Genomic DNA, 15,960 nt, shown 5'->3' with positions numbered 1-15,960 from the left:
TGGAGCACTCAGACCCTCAGAAAGGTGCGCAATTCGGCATTGAAAATTTCGCCTTTAATCCAAGATGGCGGCCTGGTCATGTGACCTACGTGTCTGAACTTAGGATATGCACCAGATCTCATATAGCTTTACCATTGTGGCAAGTATTGAATTGATCGGTCCAACGGCGTTGACATAAAGCGTGACCAAAAATTTAGGCGGAAGAATAATAATAATAAATATAGCTGCGTTGCAGCAATGTCGGGTTTCGAGCCCACTGACTTATTAGCAGCGTTCCAAAATCAGCATCATTGACAATAATATATTAAAGGAAATTGCATGGCGTTCATACTAAACATGTTACATGTTCCTGTCTGTAACAGTGCTTAAGGTATTATAATCTCGCATATTTAATGATGTCCCATGACCATATATGGTCATCTGATGTTTTTGTCAGCTCTGTTGTGCAATAACTTCAATATTGCATTGGTTGCATGTTCCTATCTGTAACAGTGCTTGAGATATAACATTTATGTATATTTGATGAGGTCACATGACCATATATGGTCATCGGATGTGTTAGTCAATTCTGTTGTGCAATAGCTTCAATATTGCACTGGTTGCATGTTCCTATCTGTAACAGTGCTTGAGTTATTACATTTATGCATATTTGATGAAATTACATGACCATATATGGTCATCACATTAGTTAGCCACATCTCTTGTCTCATAGCTTCGATATTGCATAGGTTGCATGTCTCTATCTGTGATTCTGCTTGAGATATTACAATTATGCATATTTAATGACGTCACATGACCATATACGGTCATCACATTAGTTACTCACATCTCATGTCCCACAGCTTCGATTTTGCACAGGTTGCATGTTCATGTCTGTAACAGTGCTTGAGATAATTCAATTATGCATATTTAATGAAGTCACATGACCATATATGGTCATCACATTAGTTAGCCACATCTCTTGACCATACCTTCGATATTGCACAGGTTGCATGTCCCTAACTCTTGCAGTGCTTGATATATTACATTTATGCATATTCAATGAGGTCACATGACCATATATGGTCATCTTGTTTGTTAGTACAATTTCATGTACCATCACTTCAATATTGCACTGGTTGCATGTTCCCGTCTGTAACTGTGCTTGAGTTATTACATTTATGCATATTTGATGAAGTCACATGACCATATATGGTCATCACATTAGTTAGTCACATCTCGTGTCTTATAGCTTCGATATTGCACAGGTTGCATGTCCCTATCTGTAACAGTGCTTGATATATTACATTTATACATATTTAATGAGATCACATGACCATATATGGTCATCTTGTTTGTTAGTAGAATTTCATGTACCATCACTTCAATATTGCACTGGTTGCATGTTCCTATCTGTAACAGTGCTTGAGATATTGCAATTATGTCTATAAAATGAGGTCACGTGACCATATAAAAGAACAAAAAAATATGAAAAAACATTCTAAAATCTTCTTATAAAAAATGGCTTTTCGCCTGGACTTCAATATTTTGAAATTAAATACTATGTCATATGATCTTTCAAAGTTATTCAGGGTTAGTTGATTTGTCGAAAATTATGCAAATGAGATGCAAAGCAAAATTTAAAAAAATTCTAAAAAAAAAAGTCACGTGACCGCTAAAGTTTTTTTTGATGAAATTTGTAGCCCTTGTCGCACTGCTACCATCATAAAAAAATTGGAGCACTCAGACCCTCAGAAAGGTGCGCAATTCGGCATTGAAAATTTCGCCTTTAATCCAAGATGGCGGCCTGGTCATGTGACCTATGTGTCTGAACTTAGGATATGCACCAGATCTCATACAGCTTTACCATTGTGGCAAGTATGAAACTGATCGGTCCAACGGTGTTGACATAAAGCGTGACCAAAAATTTAGGCGGAATCATAATAATAATAATAAATATAGCTGCGTTGCAGCAATGTCGGGTTTCGAGCCCACTGACTTATTAGCAGCGTTCCACAATCAGCATCATTGACAATAATATATTAAAGGAAATTGCATGGCCTTTATACTAAACATGTTACATGTTCCTGTCTGTAACAGTGCTTAAGGTATTACAATCTTGCATATTTAATGATGTCACATGACCATATATGGTCATCGGATGTTTTTGTCACCTCTGTTGTGCAATAACTTCTATATTGCATTGGTTGCATTTTCCTATCTGTAACAGTGCTTGAGATATAACATTTATGCATATTTGATGAGGTCACATGACCATATGTGGTCATCACATTAGTTAGTCACATCTCTTGTTCCATAGATTCGATATTGCACAGGTTGCATGTTCCCGTCTGTAACAGTGCTTGAGTTATTACATTTATGCATATTTAATGATGTCACATGACCGTGTATGGGCATCAGATGTGTTAGTCACATATCTTTCTCATAGCTTCGATATTGCACAGGTTGTGTGTTTCTATCTGTTACTGTGTTTCAAATATAACATTTATGCATATTTGATGAGGTCACATGACCATATATGGTCATCACATTAGTTAGTCACATCTCTTGTCCCATAGCTTCGATATTGCACAGGTTGCATGTTCCCGTCTGTAACAGTGCTTGAGTTATTACATTTATGTATATTTGATGAAGTCACATGACCATATATGGTCATGACATTAGTTAGTCACATCTCGTGTCTTATAGCTTCGATATTGCACAGGTTGCATGTCCCTATCTGTAACAGTGCTTGATATATTACATTCATGCATATTTAATGAGATCACATGACCATATATGGTCATCTTGTTTGTTAGTAGAATTTCATGTACCATCACTTCCAAATTGCACTGGTTGCATGTTCCTATATGTAACAGTGCTTGAGATATTGCAATTATGTCTATAAAATGAGGTCACGTGACCATATAAAAGAACAAAAAAATATGAAAAAACATTCTAAAATCTTCTTATAAAAAACGGCTTATCGCCTGGACTCGATATTTTGGAATTAAATACTATGTCATATGATCTTTCAAAGTTATTCAGGGTTAGTTGATTTGTCGAAAATTATGCAAATGAGATGCAAAACAAAATTTAAAAAAATTCTAAAAAAAAAAGTCACGTGACCGCTAAAGTTTTTTTTGATGAGATTTGTAGCACTTGTCGCACTGCTACTATCATAAAAAAATTGGTGCACTCAGACCCACAGAAAGGTGCGCAATTCGGCATTGAAAATTTCGCCTTTAATCCAAGATGGCGGCCTGGTCATGTGACCTACGTGTCTGAACTTAGGATATGCACCAGATCTCATATAGCTTTACCATTGTGGCAAGTATTGAATTGATCGGTCCAACGGCGTTGACATAAAGCGTGACCAAAAATTTAGGCGGAAGAATAATAATAATAATAATAATAATAATAATAATAAACGGAACAATTACAATAGGGTTTCGACCAAATGGGCTCGAAACCCTAATAATAATAAATATAGCTGCGTTGCAGCAATGTCGGGTTTCGAGCCCACTGACTTATTAGCAGCGTTCCAAAATCAGCAACACTGACAATAATATATTAAAGGAATTGCATGGTCTTCATACTAAACATGTTACATGTTCCTGTCTGTAACAGTGTTTAAGGTATTACAGTCTTGCATATTTAATGATGTCCCATGACCACATATGGTCATCGGATGTTTTTGTCAGCTCTGTTGTGCAATAACTTCAATATTGCATTGGTTGCATGTTCCTATCTGTAACAGTGCTTGAGATATAACATTTACGCATATTTGACGAGGTCACATGACCATATATGGTCATCACATTAGTTAGTCACATCTCTTGTTCCATAGATTCAATATTGCACAGGTTGCATGTTCCCGTCTGTAACAGTGCTTGAGTTATTACATTTATGAATATTTAATGATGTCACATGACCGTGTATGGGCATCAGATATGTTAGTCATCTCTCTTGTGCAAGACTTTCAATATTGCACTAGTTGCATGTTCCTGTCTGTAACAGTGCTTGCGTTATTACATTTATGCATATTTGTTGAGGTCACATGACCATATATGGTCATCACATTAGTTATTCACATCTCTTGTCCCATAGTTTCGATATTGCACATGTTGCATGTGACAGTGCTTGAGTTATTATATTTATGCATGTTTGATGAGGTCACATGACAATATATGGTCATCAGATATGGCTGTCATCTCTGTTGTGCAGTAACTTCAATATGGCATTGGTTGCATGTTCCTATCTGTAACAGTGCTGGAGTTATTACATTTATGCATATTTGATGAGGTCATATGACCATATATGGTCATCGGATATGTTAGTCACCTCTGTTGTGCAATAACTTCAATATTGCACTGGTTGTATGTTTCTATCTGTAACAGTGCTAGAGATGCATATTTGATGATGTCACATGACCATATATGGTCATCACATTAGTTAGTCACATCTCTTGTCTCATAGCTTCGATATTGCACAGGTTGCATGTTCCCGTCTGTTTACTGTGCTTGAGTTATTACATTTATGCATGTTCAATGAGGTCACATGACCATATATGGTCATCTTGTTTGTTAGTAAAATTTCATGTACCATCACTACAATATTGCACTGGTTGCATGTTCCCGTCTGTAACTGTGCTTGAGTTATTACATTTATGCATATTTGTTGAAGTCACATGACCATATATGGTCATCACATTAGTTACTCACATCTCATATCCCATAGCTTCGATTTTGCACAGGTTGCATGTTCATGTCTGTAACAGTGCTTGAGTTATTTCATGTATGCATATTTAATGAAGTCACATGACCATATATGGTCATCACATTAGTTAGTCACATCTCTTGACCCATACCTTCGATATTGCACAGGATGCATGTCCCTAACTCTTACAGTGCTTGATATATTACATTTAATCATATTCAATGAGGTCACATGACCATATATGGTCATCTTGTTTGTTAGTAAAATTTCATGTACCATCACTTCAATATTGCACTGGTTGCATGTTCCCGTCTGTAACTGTTCTTGAGTTATTACATTTATGCATATTTGATGAAGTCACATGACCATATATGGTCATCACATTAGTTAGTCACATCTCGTGTCTTATAGCTTCGATATTGCACAGGTTGCATGTCGCTATCTGTAACAGTGCTTGATATATTACATTTATGCATATTTAATGAGATCACATGACCATATATGGTCATCTTGTTTGTTAGTAGAATTTCATGTACCATCACTTCAATATTGCACTGGTTGCATGTTCCTATCTGTAACAGTGCTTGAGATATTGCAATTATGTCTATAAAATGAGGTCACGTGACCATATAAAAGAACAAAAAAAATATGAAAAAACATTCTAAAATCTTCTTCTAAAAAACGGCTTATCGCCTGGACTTCATATTTTGGAATTAAATACTATGTCATATGATCTTTCAAAGTTATTCAGGGATAGTTGATTAGTCGAAAATTATGCAAATGAGATGCAAAAGAAAATTAAAAAAATTCTAGAAAAAAATTAGTCACGTGACCGCTAAAGTTTTTTTTGATGAAATTTGTAGCCCTTGTCGCACTGCTACTATCATAAAAAAATTGGAGCACTCAGACCCTCAGAAAGGTGCGCAATTCGGCATTGAAAATTTCGCCTTTAATCCAAGATGGCGGCCTGGTCATGTGACCTATGTGTCTGAACTTAGGATATGCACCAGATCTCATACAGCTTTACCATTGTGGCAAGTATGGAACTGATCGGTCCAACGGTGTTGACATAAAGCGTGACCAAAAATTTTGGCGGAAGAATAATAATAATAAATATAGCTGCGTTGCAGCAATGTCGGGTTTCGAGCCCACTGACATATTAGCAGCGTTCCAAAATCAGCATCATTGACAATAATATATTAAAGGAAATTGCATGGCCTTCATACTAAACATGTTACATGTTCCTGTCTGTAACAGTGCTTAAGGTATTACAATCTTGCATATTTAATAATGTCCCATGACCATATACGGTCATCGGATGTTTTTTTCAGCTCTGTTGTGCAATAACTTCAATATTGCATTGGTTGCATGTTCCTATCTGTAATAGTGCTTGAGATATAACATTTGTGCATATTTGATGAGGTCACCTGACCATATATGGTCATCACATTAGTTAGTCACATCTCTTGTTCCATAGATTCGATATTGCACAGGTTGCATATTCCCGTCTGTAATAGTGCTTGAGTTATTACATTTATGCTTATTTGATGAGTCACATGACCATATATGGTCAACGGATATGTTAGTCACTTCTGTTGTGCAATAGCTTCAATATTGCACTGGTTGCATGTTCCTATCTGTAACAGTGCTTGAGATATAACATTTATGCATATTTGATGAGGTCACATGACCATATATGGTCATCGGATGTGTTAGTCACTTCTGTTGTGCAATATCTTCAATATTGCACTGGTTGCTTGTTCCTATCTGTAACAGTGCTTGAGTTATTACATTTATGCATATTTGATGAAGTTACATGACCATATATGGTCATCACATTAGTTAGTCATATCTCTTGTCACATGGCTCCGATATTGCATAGGTTGCATGTCTCTATCTGTGATTCTGCGTGAGATATTACAATTATGCATATTTAATGACGGCACATGACCATATACGGTCATCACATTAGTTACTCACATCTCATGTCCCATAGCTTCGATTTTGCACAGGTTGCATGTTTCTATCTGTAACAGTGCTTGAGATAATTCAATTATGCATTTTTAATGAAGTCACATGACCATATATGGTCATCACATTAGTTAGTCACATCTCTTGACCCATACCTCCGATATTGCACAGGTTGCATGTAACTAACTCTTGCAGTGCTTGATATATTACATTTATGCATATTCAATGAGGTCACATGACCATATATAGTCATCTTGTTTGTTAGTAAAATTTCATGTACCATCACTTCAATATTGCACTGGTTGCATGTTCCCGTCTGTAACTGTGCTTGAGTTAGTACATTTATGCATATTTGATGAAGTCACATGACCATATATGGTCATCACATTAGTTAGTCACATCTCGTGTCTTATAGCTTCGATATTGCACAGGTTGCATGTCCCTATCTGTAACAGTGCTTGATATATTACATTTATGCATATTTAATGAGATCACATGACCATATATGGTCATCTTGTTTGTTAGTAGAATTTCATGTACCATCACTTCAATATTGCACTGGTTGCATGTTCCTATCTGTAACAGTGCTTGAGATATTGCAATTATGTCTAAAAAATGAGGTCACGTGACCATGTAAAAGAACAAAAAAATATGGAAAAACATTCTAAAATCTTCTTATAAAAAACGGCTTATCGCCTGGACTCGATATTTTCGAATTAAATACTATGTCATATGATCTTTCAAAGTTATTCAGGGTTAGTTGATTTGTCGAAAATTATGCAAATGAGATGCAAAACAAAATTTAAAAAAATTCTAAAAAAAAAAGTCACGTGACCGCTAAAGTTTTTTTTGATGAGATTTGTAGCCCTTGTCGCACTGCTACTATCATAAAAAAATTGGAGCACTCAGACCCTCAGAAAGGTGCGCAATTCGGCATTGAAAATTTCGCCTTTAATCCAAGATGGCGGCCTGGTCATGTGACCTACGTGTCTGAACTTAGGATATGCACCAGATCTCATATAGCTTTCCCATTGTGGCAAGTACTGAATTGATCGGTCCAACGGCGTTGACATAAAGCGTGACCAAAAATTTAGGCGGAAGAATAATAATAATAATAATAATAATAATAATAATAAACGGAACAATTACAAAAGGGTTTCGACCAAATGGGCTCGAAACCCTAATAATAATAATAAACGGAACAATTACAAAAGGGTTTCGACCAAATGGGCTCGAAACCCTAATAAACGGAACAATTACAATAGGGTTTCGACCAAATGGGCTCGAAACCCTAAATATAGCTGCAGAGCAGCTATTAACGGCTTTCAAGAAAAAGGAGCCATAACACCATTAAATTTGGGGATAAAAAGTTTGAAGATTTGATTTGTGCAATGTATATACTTGTAGGTTACACGACGTTCTGGCCCAATGCCGTCATTGTAGCGCTATTTCCATGTCTCTAACTTCAATAGTGCTCGAGATATTATATGCATATTTAATGAGCTCTATGACCATATATAGTCAACGGATATGTTGGCCAATTCTCTTTTCCATTGCCTTCAATACAGCGTTGGTACCCTGTCTGTACATGCAATACTGCTTGAAATATTAGAGACATGCATATTTAATGAGTTCTATGACCATATATGGTCAACGAATATTTTGGCCAATTCTGATGTCCGTTGCCTTTAATATACCGTTAGTTTCATGTTTGTACACGCAATAGTTTTCGAGGTACAAGAGACATGCATATTCAATGAGTTCTATGACCATATATGGTCAACGGATATGTTGGCCAATTTTCTTTCCCAGTGCCTTCAATATAGCATTGGTACCATGTTTATACTTGCAATGGTGCTTGAAATATTCGAGACATGCATATTTAATGAGTTCTATAACCATATATGGTCAACGAATATGTTGACAATTTCTCTTGTCCAAAGCCTTGAGTATACCATTAGTTCCATGTTTGTACATGCAATAGTACATGAGATATTGGAGACATGCATATTTAATGAGTTATATGACCATATATAGTCATTGAACATGTTGACAATTTCTCTTGTCCAAAGCCTTCAATATAGCAATGGTTCCATGCCTGTATGTGCAATAGAGCCTGAGATATTATAGATATGCATATTTAATGAGGTATATGACCTTATATGGTCAACAAATATGGTGCCTCATTCTCTTGACCATTACCTTCAATATAGCGTAAGTTTCACGTTTGTACATGCAATAGTGCTTGAGATATAAGACACATGCATATTTAATGAGTTCTATGACCATATATGGTCAACGAATATTTTGGCCAATTCTCTTGTCCGTTGCCTTTAATATACCATTAGTTTCACGTTTGTACATGCAATAGTGCTTGAGATATAAGAGACATGCATATTTAATGAGTTCTATTACCATATTTGGACAACAAATATTTTGTCCAATTCTCTTGTCCGTTGCCTTTAATATACCGTTAGTTTCACGTTTGTACATGCAATAGTACTTGAGATATAAGAGACATGCATATTTAATGAGTTCTATGACCATATATGGTCAACGAATATGTTGGTCAATTTTCTCTTTCCATTGCCTTCAATATAGCGTTGGTACCCTGTCCGTACATGCAATAGTGCATGAGATATTATAGGTATGCATATTTAATGAGTTCTATGACCATATATGGTCAACGAATATTTTGGCCAATTCTCTTGTCCGTTGCCTTCAATATACCGTTAGTTCCATGTTTGTACATGCAATAGTTTTTGAGATAGAAGAGACATGCATATTTAATGAGTTTCAAGATGGCGGCCGAACCACGTGACTAATCGAAAATCTGTTTCAGTCACTTTTAATGGCATGACATGTAGAAGGTATATACAAATTTTCAGGCAAAACGGTCCAGCCGTTTCAGAGAAGAAGTCGTTTGAAGTTGGCGGAAGAATAATAATAATAATAATAATAATAATAATAAACATAACAAAAACAATAGGCTTTCAAGCCTGAAGGGACTTGAAAGCCTAAATATAGCTGCGTTGCAGCAATGTCGGGTTTCGAGCCCACTGCCTTATTAGCAGCGTTCCAAAATCAGCATCATTGACAATAATATATTAAAGGAAATTGCATGGCCTTCATACTAAACATGTTACATGTTCCTGTCTGTAACAGTGCTTAAGGTATTACAATCTTGCATATTTAATGATGTCCCATGACCATATATGGTCATCGGATGTTTTTGTCAGCTCTGTTGTGCAATAACTTCAATATTGCATTGGTTGCATTTTCCGATCTGTAACAGTGCTTGAGATATAACATTTATGCATATTTGATGAGGTCACATGACGATATGTGGTCATCACATTAGTTAGTCACATCTCTTGTTCCATAGATTCGATATTGCTCAGGTTGCATGTTCCCGTCTGTAACAGTGCTTGAGTTATTACATTTATGCATATTTGATGAGGTCACATGACCATATATGGTCATCGGATGTGTTAGTCACTTCTGTTGTGCAATAGCTTCAATATTGCACTGGTTGCATGTTCCTATCTGTAACAGTGCTTGAGATATAACATTTATGCATATTTGATGAGGTCACATGACCATATATGGTCATCGGATGTGTTAGTCACTTCTGTTGTGCAATAGCTTCAATATTGCACTGGTTGCATGTTCCTATCTGTAACAGTGCTTGAGTTATTACATTTATGCATATTTGATGAAATTACATGACCATATATGGTCATCACATTAGTTAGCCACATCTCTTGTCTCATAGCTTCGATATTGCATAGGTTGCATGTCTCTATCTGTGATTCTGCTTGAGATATTACAATTATGCATATTTAATGACGTCACATGACCATATACGGTTATCACATTAGTTACTCACATCTCATGTCCCACAGCTTCGATTTTGCACAGGTTGCATGTTCATGTCTGTAACAGTGCTTGAGATAATTCAATTATGCATATTTAATGAAGTCACATGACCATATATGGTCATCACATTAGTTAGTCACATCTCTTGACCCATACCTTCGATATTGCACAGGTTGCATGTCCCTAACTCTTGCAGTGCTTGATATATTACATTTATGCATATTTAATGAGGTCACATGACCATATATGGTCATCGGATGTTTTTGTCAGCTCTGTTGTGCAATAACTTCAATATTGCATTGGTTGCATTTTCCTATCTGTAACAGTGCTTGAGATATAACATTTATGCATATTTGATGAGGTCACATGACCATATGTGGTCATCACATTAGTTAGTCACATCTCTTGTTCCATAGATTCGATATTGCACAGGTTGCATGTTCCCGTCTGTAACAGTGCTTGAGTTATTACATTTATGCATATTTAATGATGTCACATGACCGTGTATGGGCATCAGATGTGTTAGTCACATATCTTGTCTCATAGCTTCGATATTGCACAGGTTGTGTGTTTCTATCTGTTACTGTGTTTCAAATATAACATTTATGCATATTTGATGAGGTCACATGACCATATATGGTCATCACATTAGTTAGTCACATCTCTTGTCCAATAGCTTCGATATTGCACAGGTTGCATGTTCCCGTCTGTAACAGTGCTTGAGTTATTACATTTATGCATATTTGATGAAGTCACATGACCATATATGGTCATCACATTAGTTAGTCACATCTCTTGACCCATACCTTCGATATTGCACAGGTTGCATGTCCCTAACTCTTGCAGTGCTTGATATATTACATTTATGCATATTTAATGAGGTCACATGACCATATATGGTCATCGGATGTTTTTGTCAGCTCTGTTGTGCAATAACTTCAATATTGCATTGGTTGCATTTTCCTATCTGTAACAGTGCTTGAGATATAACATTTATGCATATTTGATGAGGTCACATGACCATATGTGGTCATCACATTAGTTAGTCACATCTCTTGTTCCATAGATTCGATATTGCACAGGTTGCATGTTCCCGTCTGTAACAGTGCTTGAGTTATTACATTTATGCATATTTAATGATGTCACATGACCGTGTATGGGCATCAGATGTGTTAGTCACATCTCTTGACCCATACCTTCGATATTGCACAGGTTGCATGTCCCTAACTCTTGCAGTGCTTGATATATTACATTTATGCATATTCAATGAGGTCACATGACCATATATGGTCATCTTGTTTGTTAGTAAAATTTCATGTACCATCACTTCAATATTGCACTGGTTGCATGTTCCCGTCTGTAACTGTGCTTGAGTTATTACATTTATGCATATTTGATGAAGTCACATGACCATATATGGTCATCACATTAGTTAGTAACATCTCGTGTCTTATAGCTTCGATATTGCACAGGTTGCATGTCCATATCTGTAACAGTGCTTGATATATTACATTTATGCATATTTAATGAGATCACATGACCATATATGGTCATCTTGTTTGTTAGTAAATTTCATGTACCATCACTTCAATATTGCACTGGTTGCATGTTCCTAACTGTAACAGTGCTTAAGATATTGCAATTATGTCTATAAAATGAGGTCACGTGACCATATAAAAGAACAAAAAAAATATGAAAAAACATTCTAAAATCTTCTTATAAAAAACGGCTTTTCGCCTGGACTTCCATATTTTGGAATTAAATACTATGTCATATGATCTTTCAAAGTTATTCAGGGTTAGTTGATTTGTCGAAAATTATGCAAATGAGATGCAAAACAAAATTTCAAAAAATTCTAAAAAAAAAAGTCACGTGACCGCTAAAGTTTTTTTTGATGAAATTTGTAGCCCTTGTCGCACTGCTACTATCATAAAAAAATTGGAGCACTCAGACCCTCAGAAAGGTGCGCAATTCGGCATTGAAAATTTCGCCTTTAATCCAAGATGGCGGCCTGGTCATGTGACCTATGTGTCTGAACTTAGGATATGCACCAGATCTCATACAGCTTTACCATTGTGGCAAGTATGGAACTGATCGGTCCAACGGTGTTGACATAAAGTGTGACCAAAAATTTAGGCGGAAGAATAATAATAATAAATATAGCTGCGTTGCAGCAATGGCGGGTTTCGAGCCCACTGACTTATTAGCAGCGTTCCAAAATCAGCATCATTGACAATAATATATTTAAGGAAATTGCATGGCCTTCATACTAAACATGTTGCATGTTCCTGTCTGTAACAGTGCTTAGGGTATTACAATCTTGCATATTTAATGATGTCCCATGACCATATATGGTCATCGGATGTTTTTATCAGCTCTGTTGTGCAATAACTTCACTATTGCATTGGTTGCATTTTCCTATCTGTAACTGTGCTTGAGATATAACATTTATGCATATTTGATGAAGTCACATGACCATATATGGTCATCACATTAGTTAGTCACATCTCTTGTGTCATAGCTTTGATATTGCACAGGTTGCACGTTCCCGTCTGTAACAGTGCTTGAGTTATTACATTTATGCATATTTGATGAAGTCACATGACCATATATGGTCATCACATTAGTTAGTCACATCTCGTGTCTTATAGCTTCGATATTGCAAAGGTTGCATGTCCCTATCTGTAACAGTGCATGATATATTAGATTTATACATATTTAATGAGATCACATGACCATATATGGTCATCTTGTTTGTTAGTAGAATTTCATGTACCATCACTTCAATATTGCACTGGTTGCATGTTCCTATCTGTAACAGTGCTTGAGATATTGCAATTATGTCTATAAAATGAGGTCACGTGACCATATAAAAGAACAAAAAAATATGAAAAAACATTCTAAAATCTTCTTATAAAAAACGGCTTATCGCCTCGACTGCATATTTTGGAATTAAATACTATGTCATATGATCTTTCAAAGTTATTCAGGGTTAGTTGATTTGTCGAAAATTATGCAAATGAGATGCAAAACAAAATTTAAAAAAATTCTAAAAAAAAAGTCACGTGACCGCTAAAGTTTTTTTTGATGAAATGTGTAGCCCATGTCGTACTGCTACTATCATAAAAAAATTGGAGCACTCAGACCCTCAGAAAGGTGCACAATTCGGCATTGAAAATTTCGCCTTTAATCCAAGATGGCGGCCTGGTCATGTGACCTATGTGTCTGAACTTAGGATATGCACCAGATCTCATATAGCTTTACCATTGTGGCAAGTATTGAATTGATCGGTCCAACGGCGTTGACATAAAGCGTGACCAAAAATTTAGGCGGAATAATAATAATAATAATAATAATAAATATAGCTGCAGAGCAGCTATTAACGGCTTTCAAGAAAGAAGGGCCATAACACCATTAATTTTTGGGAAGAAAAAGTTAGAAGATTTGATTTGTGTAATGTATATACATGTAGGTTACACGACGTTCTGGCCCAATGCCTTCATTATAGCGCTATTTCCATGTCTCTAACTTCAATAGTGCTCGAGATATTATATATATGCATATCTAATGAGTTCTATGACCATATATGGTCAACGGATATGTTGGCCAATTTTCTTTTCTATTGCCTTCAATATAGTGTTTGTTCCATGTTTGTACATGGAATAGCGCTTGGGATATTAGAGACATGCATATTAAATGAGTTCTCTGACCATATATGGTCAACGGATGTGTTGGCCAATTTTCTTGTCCATTGCCTTCAATATATCATTAGTACCATGTTTATACTTGCAATGGTGCTTGAGATATCGGAGACATGCATATTTAACGAGTTCTATGACCATATATGGTCAACGAATATGTTGGTCAATTTTCTTGTCCATTGCCTTCGGTATACCGTTAGTTCCATGTTTGTACATGTAATAGTTCTTGAGATATTGGAGACATGCATATTTAATGAGTTATATGACCATATATGGTCATTGAAGATGTTGGCAATTTCTCTTGTCCAAAGCCTTCAATATAGCAATGGTTCCATGTCTGTATGTGCAATAGTGCCTGAGATATTATAGGTATGCATATTTAATGAGGTATATGACCTTATATGGTCAACGAATATGTTGGCTCATTCTCTAGACCATTTCCTTCAATATAGCATCAGTTTCACGTTTGTACATGCAATAGTGCTTGAGATATAAGAGACATGCATATTTAATGAGTTCTATGACCATATATGGTCAACGAATATTTTGGCCAATTCTCTTGTCCGTTGCCTTCAACATACCGTTAGTTCCATGTTTGTACATGCAATAGTTTTTGAGATACAAGAGACATGCATATTTAATGAGTTCCAAGATGGCGGCCGAACCACGTGACTAATCGAAAATCTGTTTCAGTCACTTTTAATGGCATGACATGTAGAAGGTATATACAAATTTTCAGGCAAAACGGTCCAGCCGTTTCAGAGAAGAAGTCGTTTGAAGTTGGCGGAAGAATAATAATAATAATAATAATAATAATAATAATAATAATAATAATAATAATAATAATAATAATAATAAACATAACAAAAACAATAGGCTTTCAAGCCTGAAGGGACTTGAAAGCCTAATAAATATAGCTGCATAGCAGCAATGACCGGTTTTCAAGACCATGGCACATGGCCAAGTCACATGCAATGCATGGCCAGGTATGACTGTTTGCAATAGCCCCCAAAATTAACGTTGGTCCCATGTTTGTATATGTGATAGTGTCCAAGATATTATTGCCATGCATATGTAATGAGTTATATGACCATATATAGTCATCAGGTATGTTTGTCAATTCTCTTGTCCAATGACTTCAATATAGCATTGGTTCCATGTTCCTACCTGCATCAGTGCCTAAGATATTAGAGGCATGCATATTTAATGAGTTCTATGACCATATATGGTCATCTCATATGTTGGACAATTCTCTTGTCCAATGTCTTCAGTATAGGTTTGGGTACATGTCCCTATCTTTAAAAGTGCTCGAGATATTATGGATATGCATACTTAATGTGTTCTATGACCATATATGGTAATCGAATATGTTGGTCAATCCTTTTGTCCAATCTCTTCAATATAGTATTGGTTCCATGTTTGTGCTTACAATAGTACTCGAGATATTAGAGACATGCATATTTAATGAGTTGTATGACCATATATGGTCATCGACTGTGTTGGTCAATTATCTTGTCCAAAGTCTTCAATATAGGTTTGGGTACATGTTTCTATCTTTAAAAGTGTTCGAGATATATGGATATGCATATTTAATCAGTTCTATGACCATATATGGTCATCGAATATGTTGGTCAATTCTCTCGTTCTATGTCTTCAATATAGCGTTGATTCCATGTTTGAACTTGCAATAATGCCCGAGATATTAGAGACA

Source organism: Saccoglossus kowalevskii, unplaced genomic scaffold, assembly GCF_978046115.1.
Source record: "Saccoglossus kowalevskii unplaced genomic scaffold, keSacKowa6.1 SCAFFOLD_42, whole genome shotgun sequence".
Classification (NCBI taxonomy): Eukaryota; Metazoa; Hemichordata; class Enteropneusta; family Harrimaniidae; genus Saccoglossus; species Saccoglossus kowalevskii.
Note: the sequence above shows the minus strand (reverse complement) of the source record.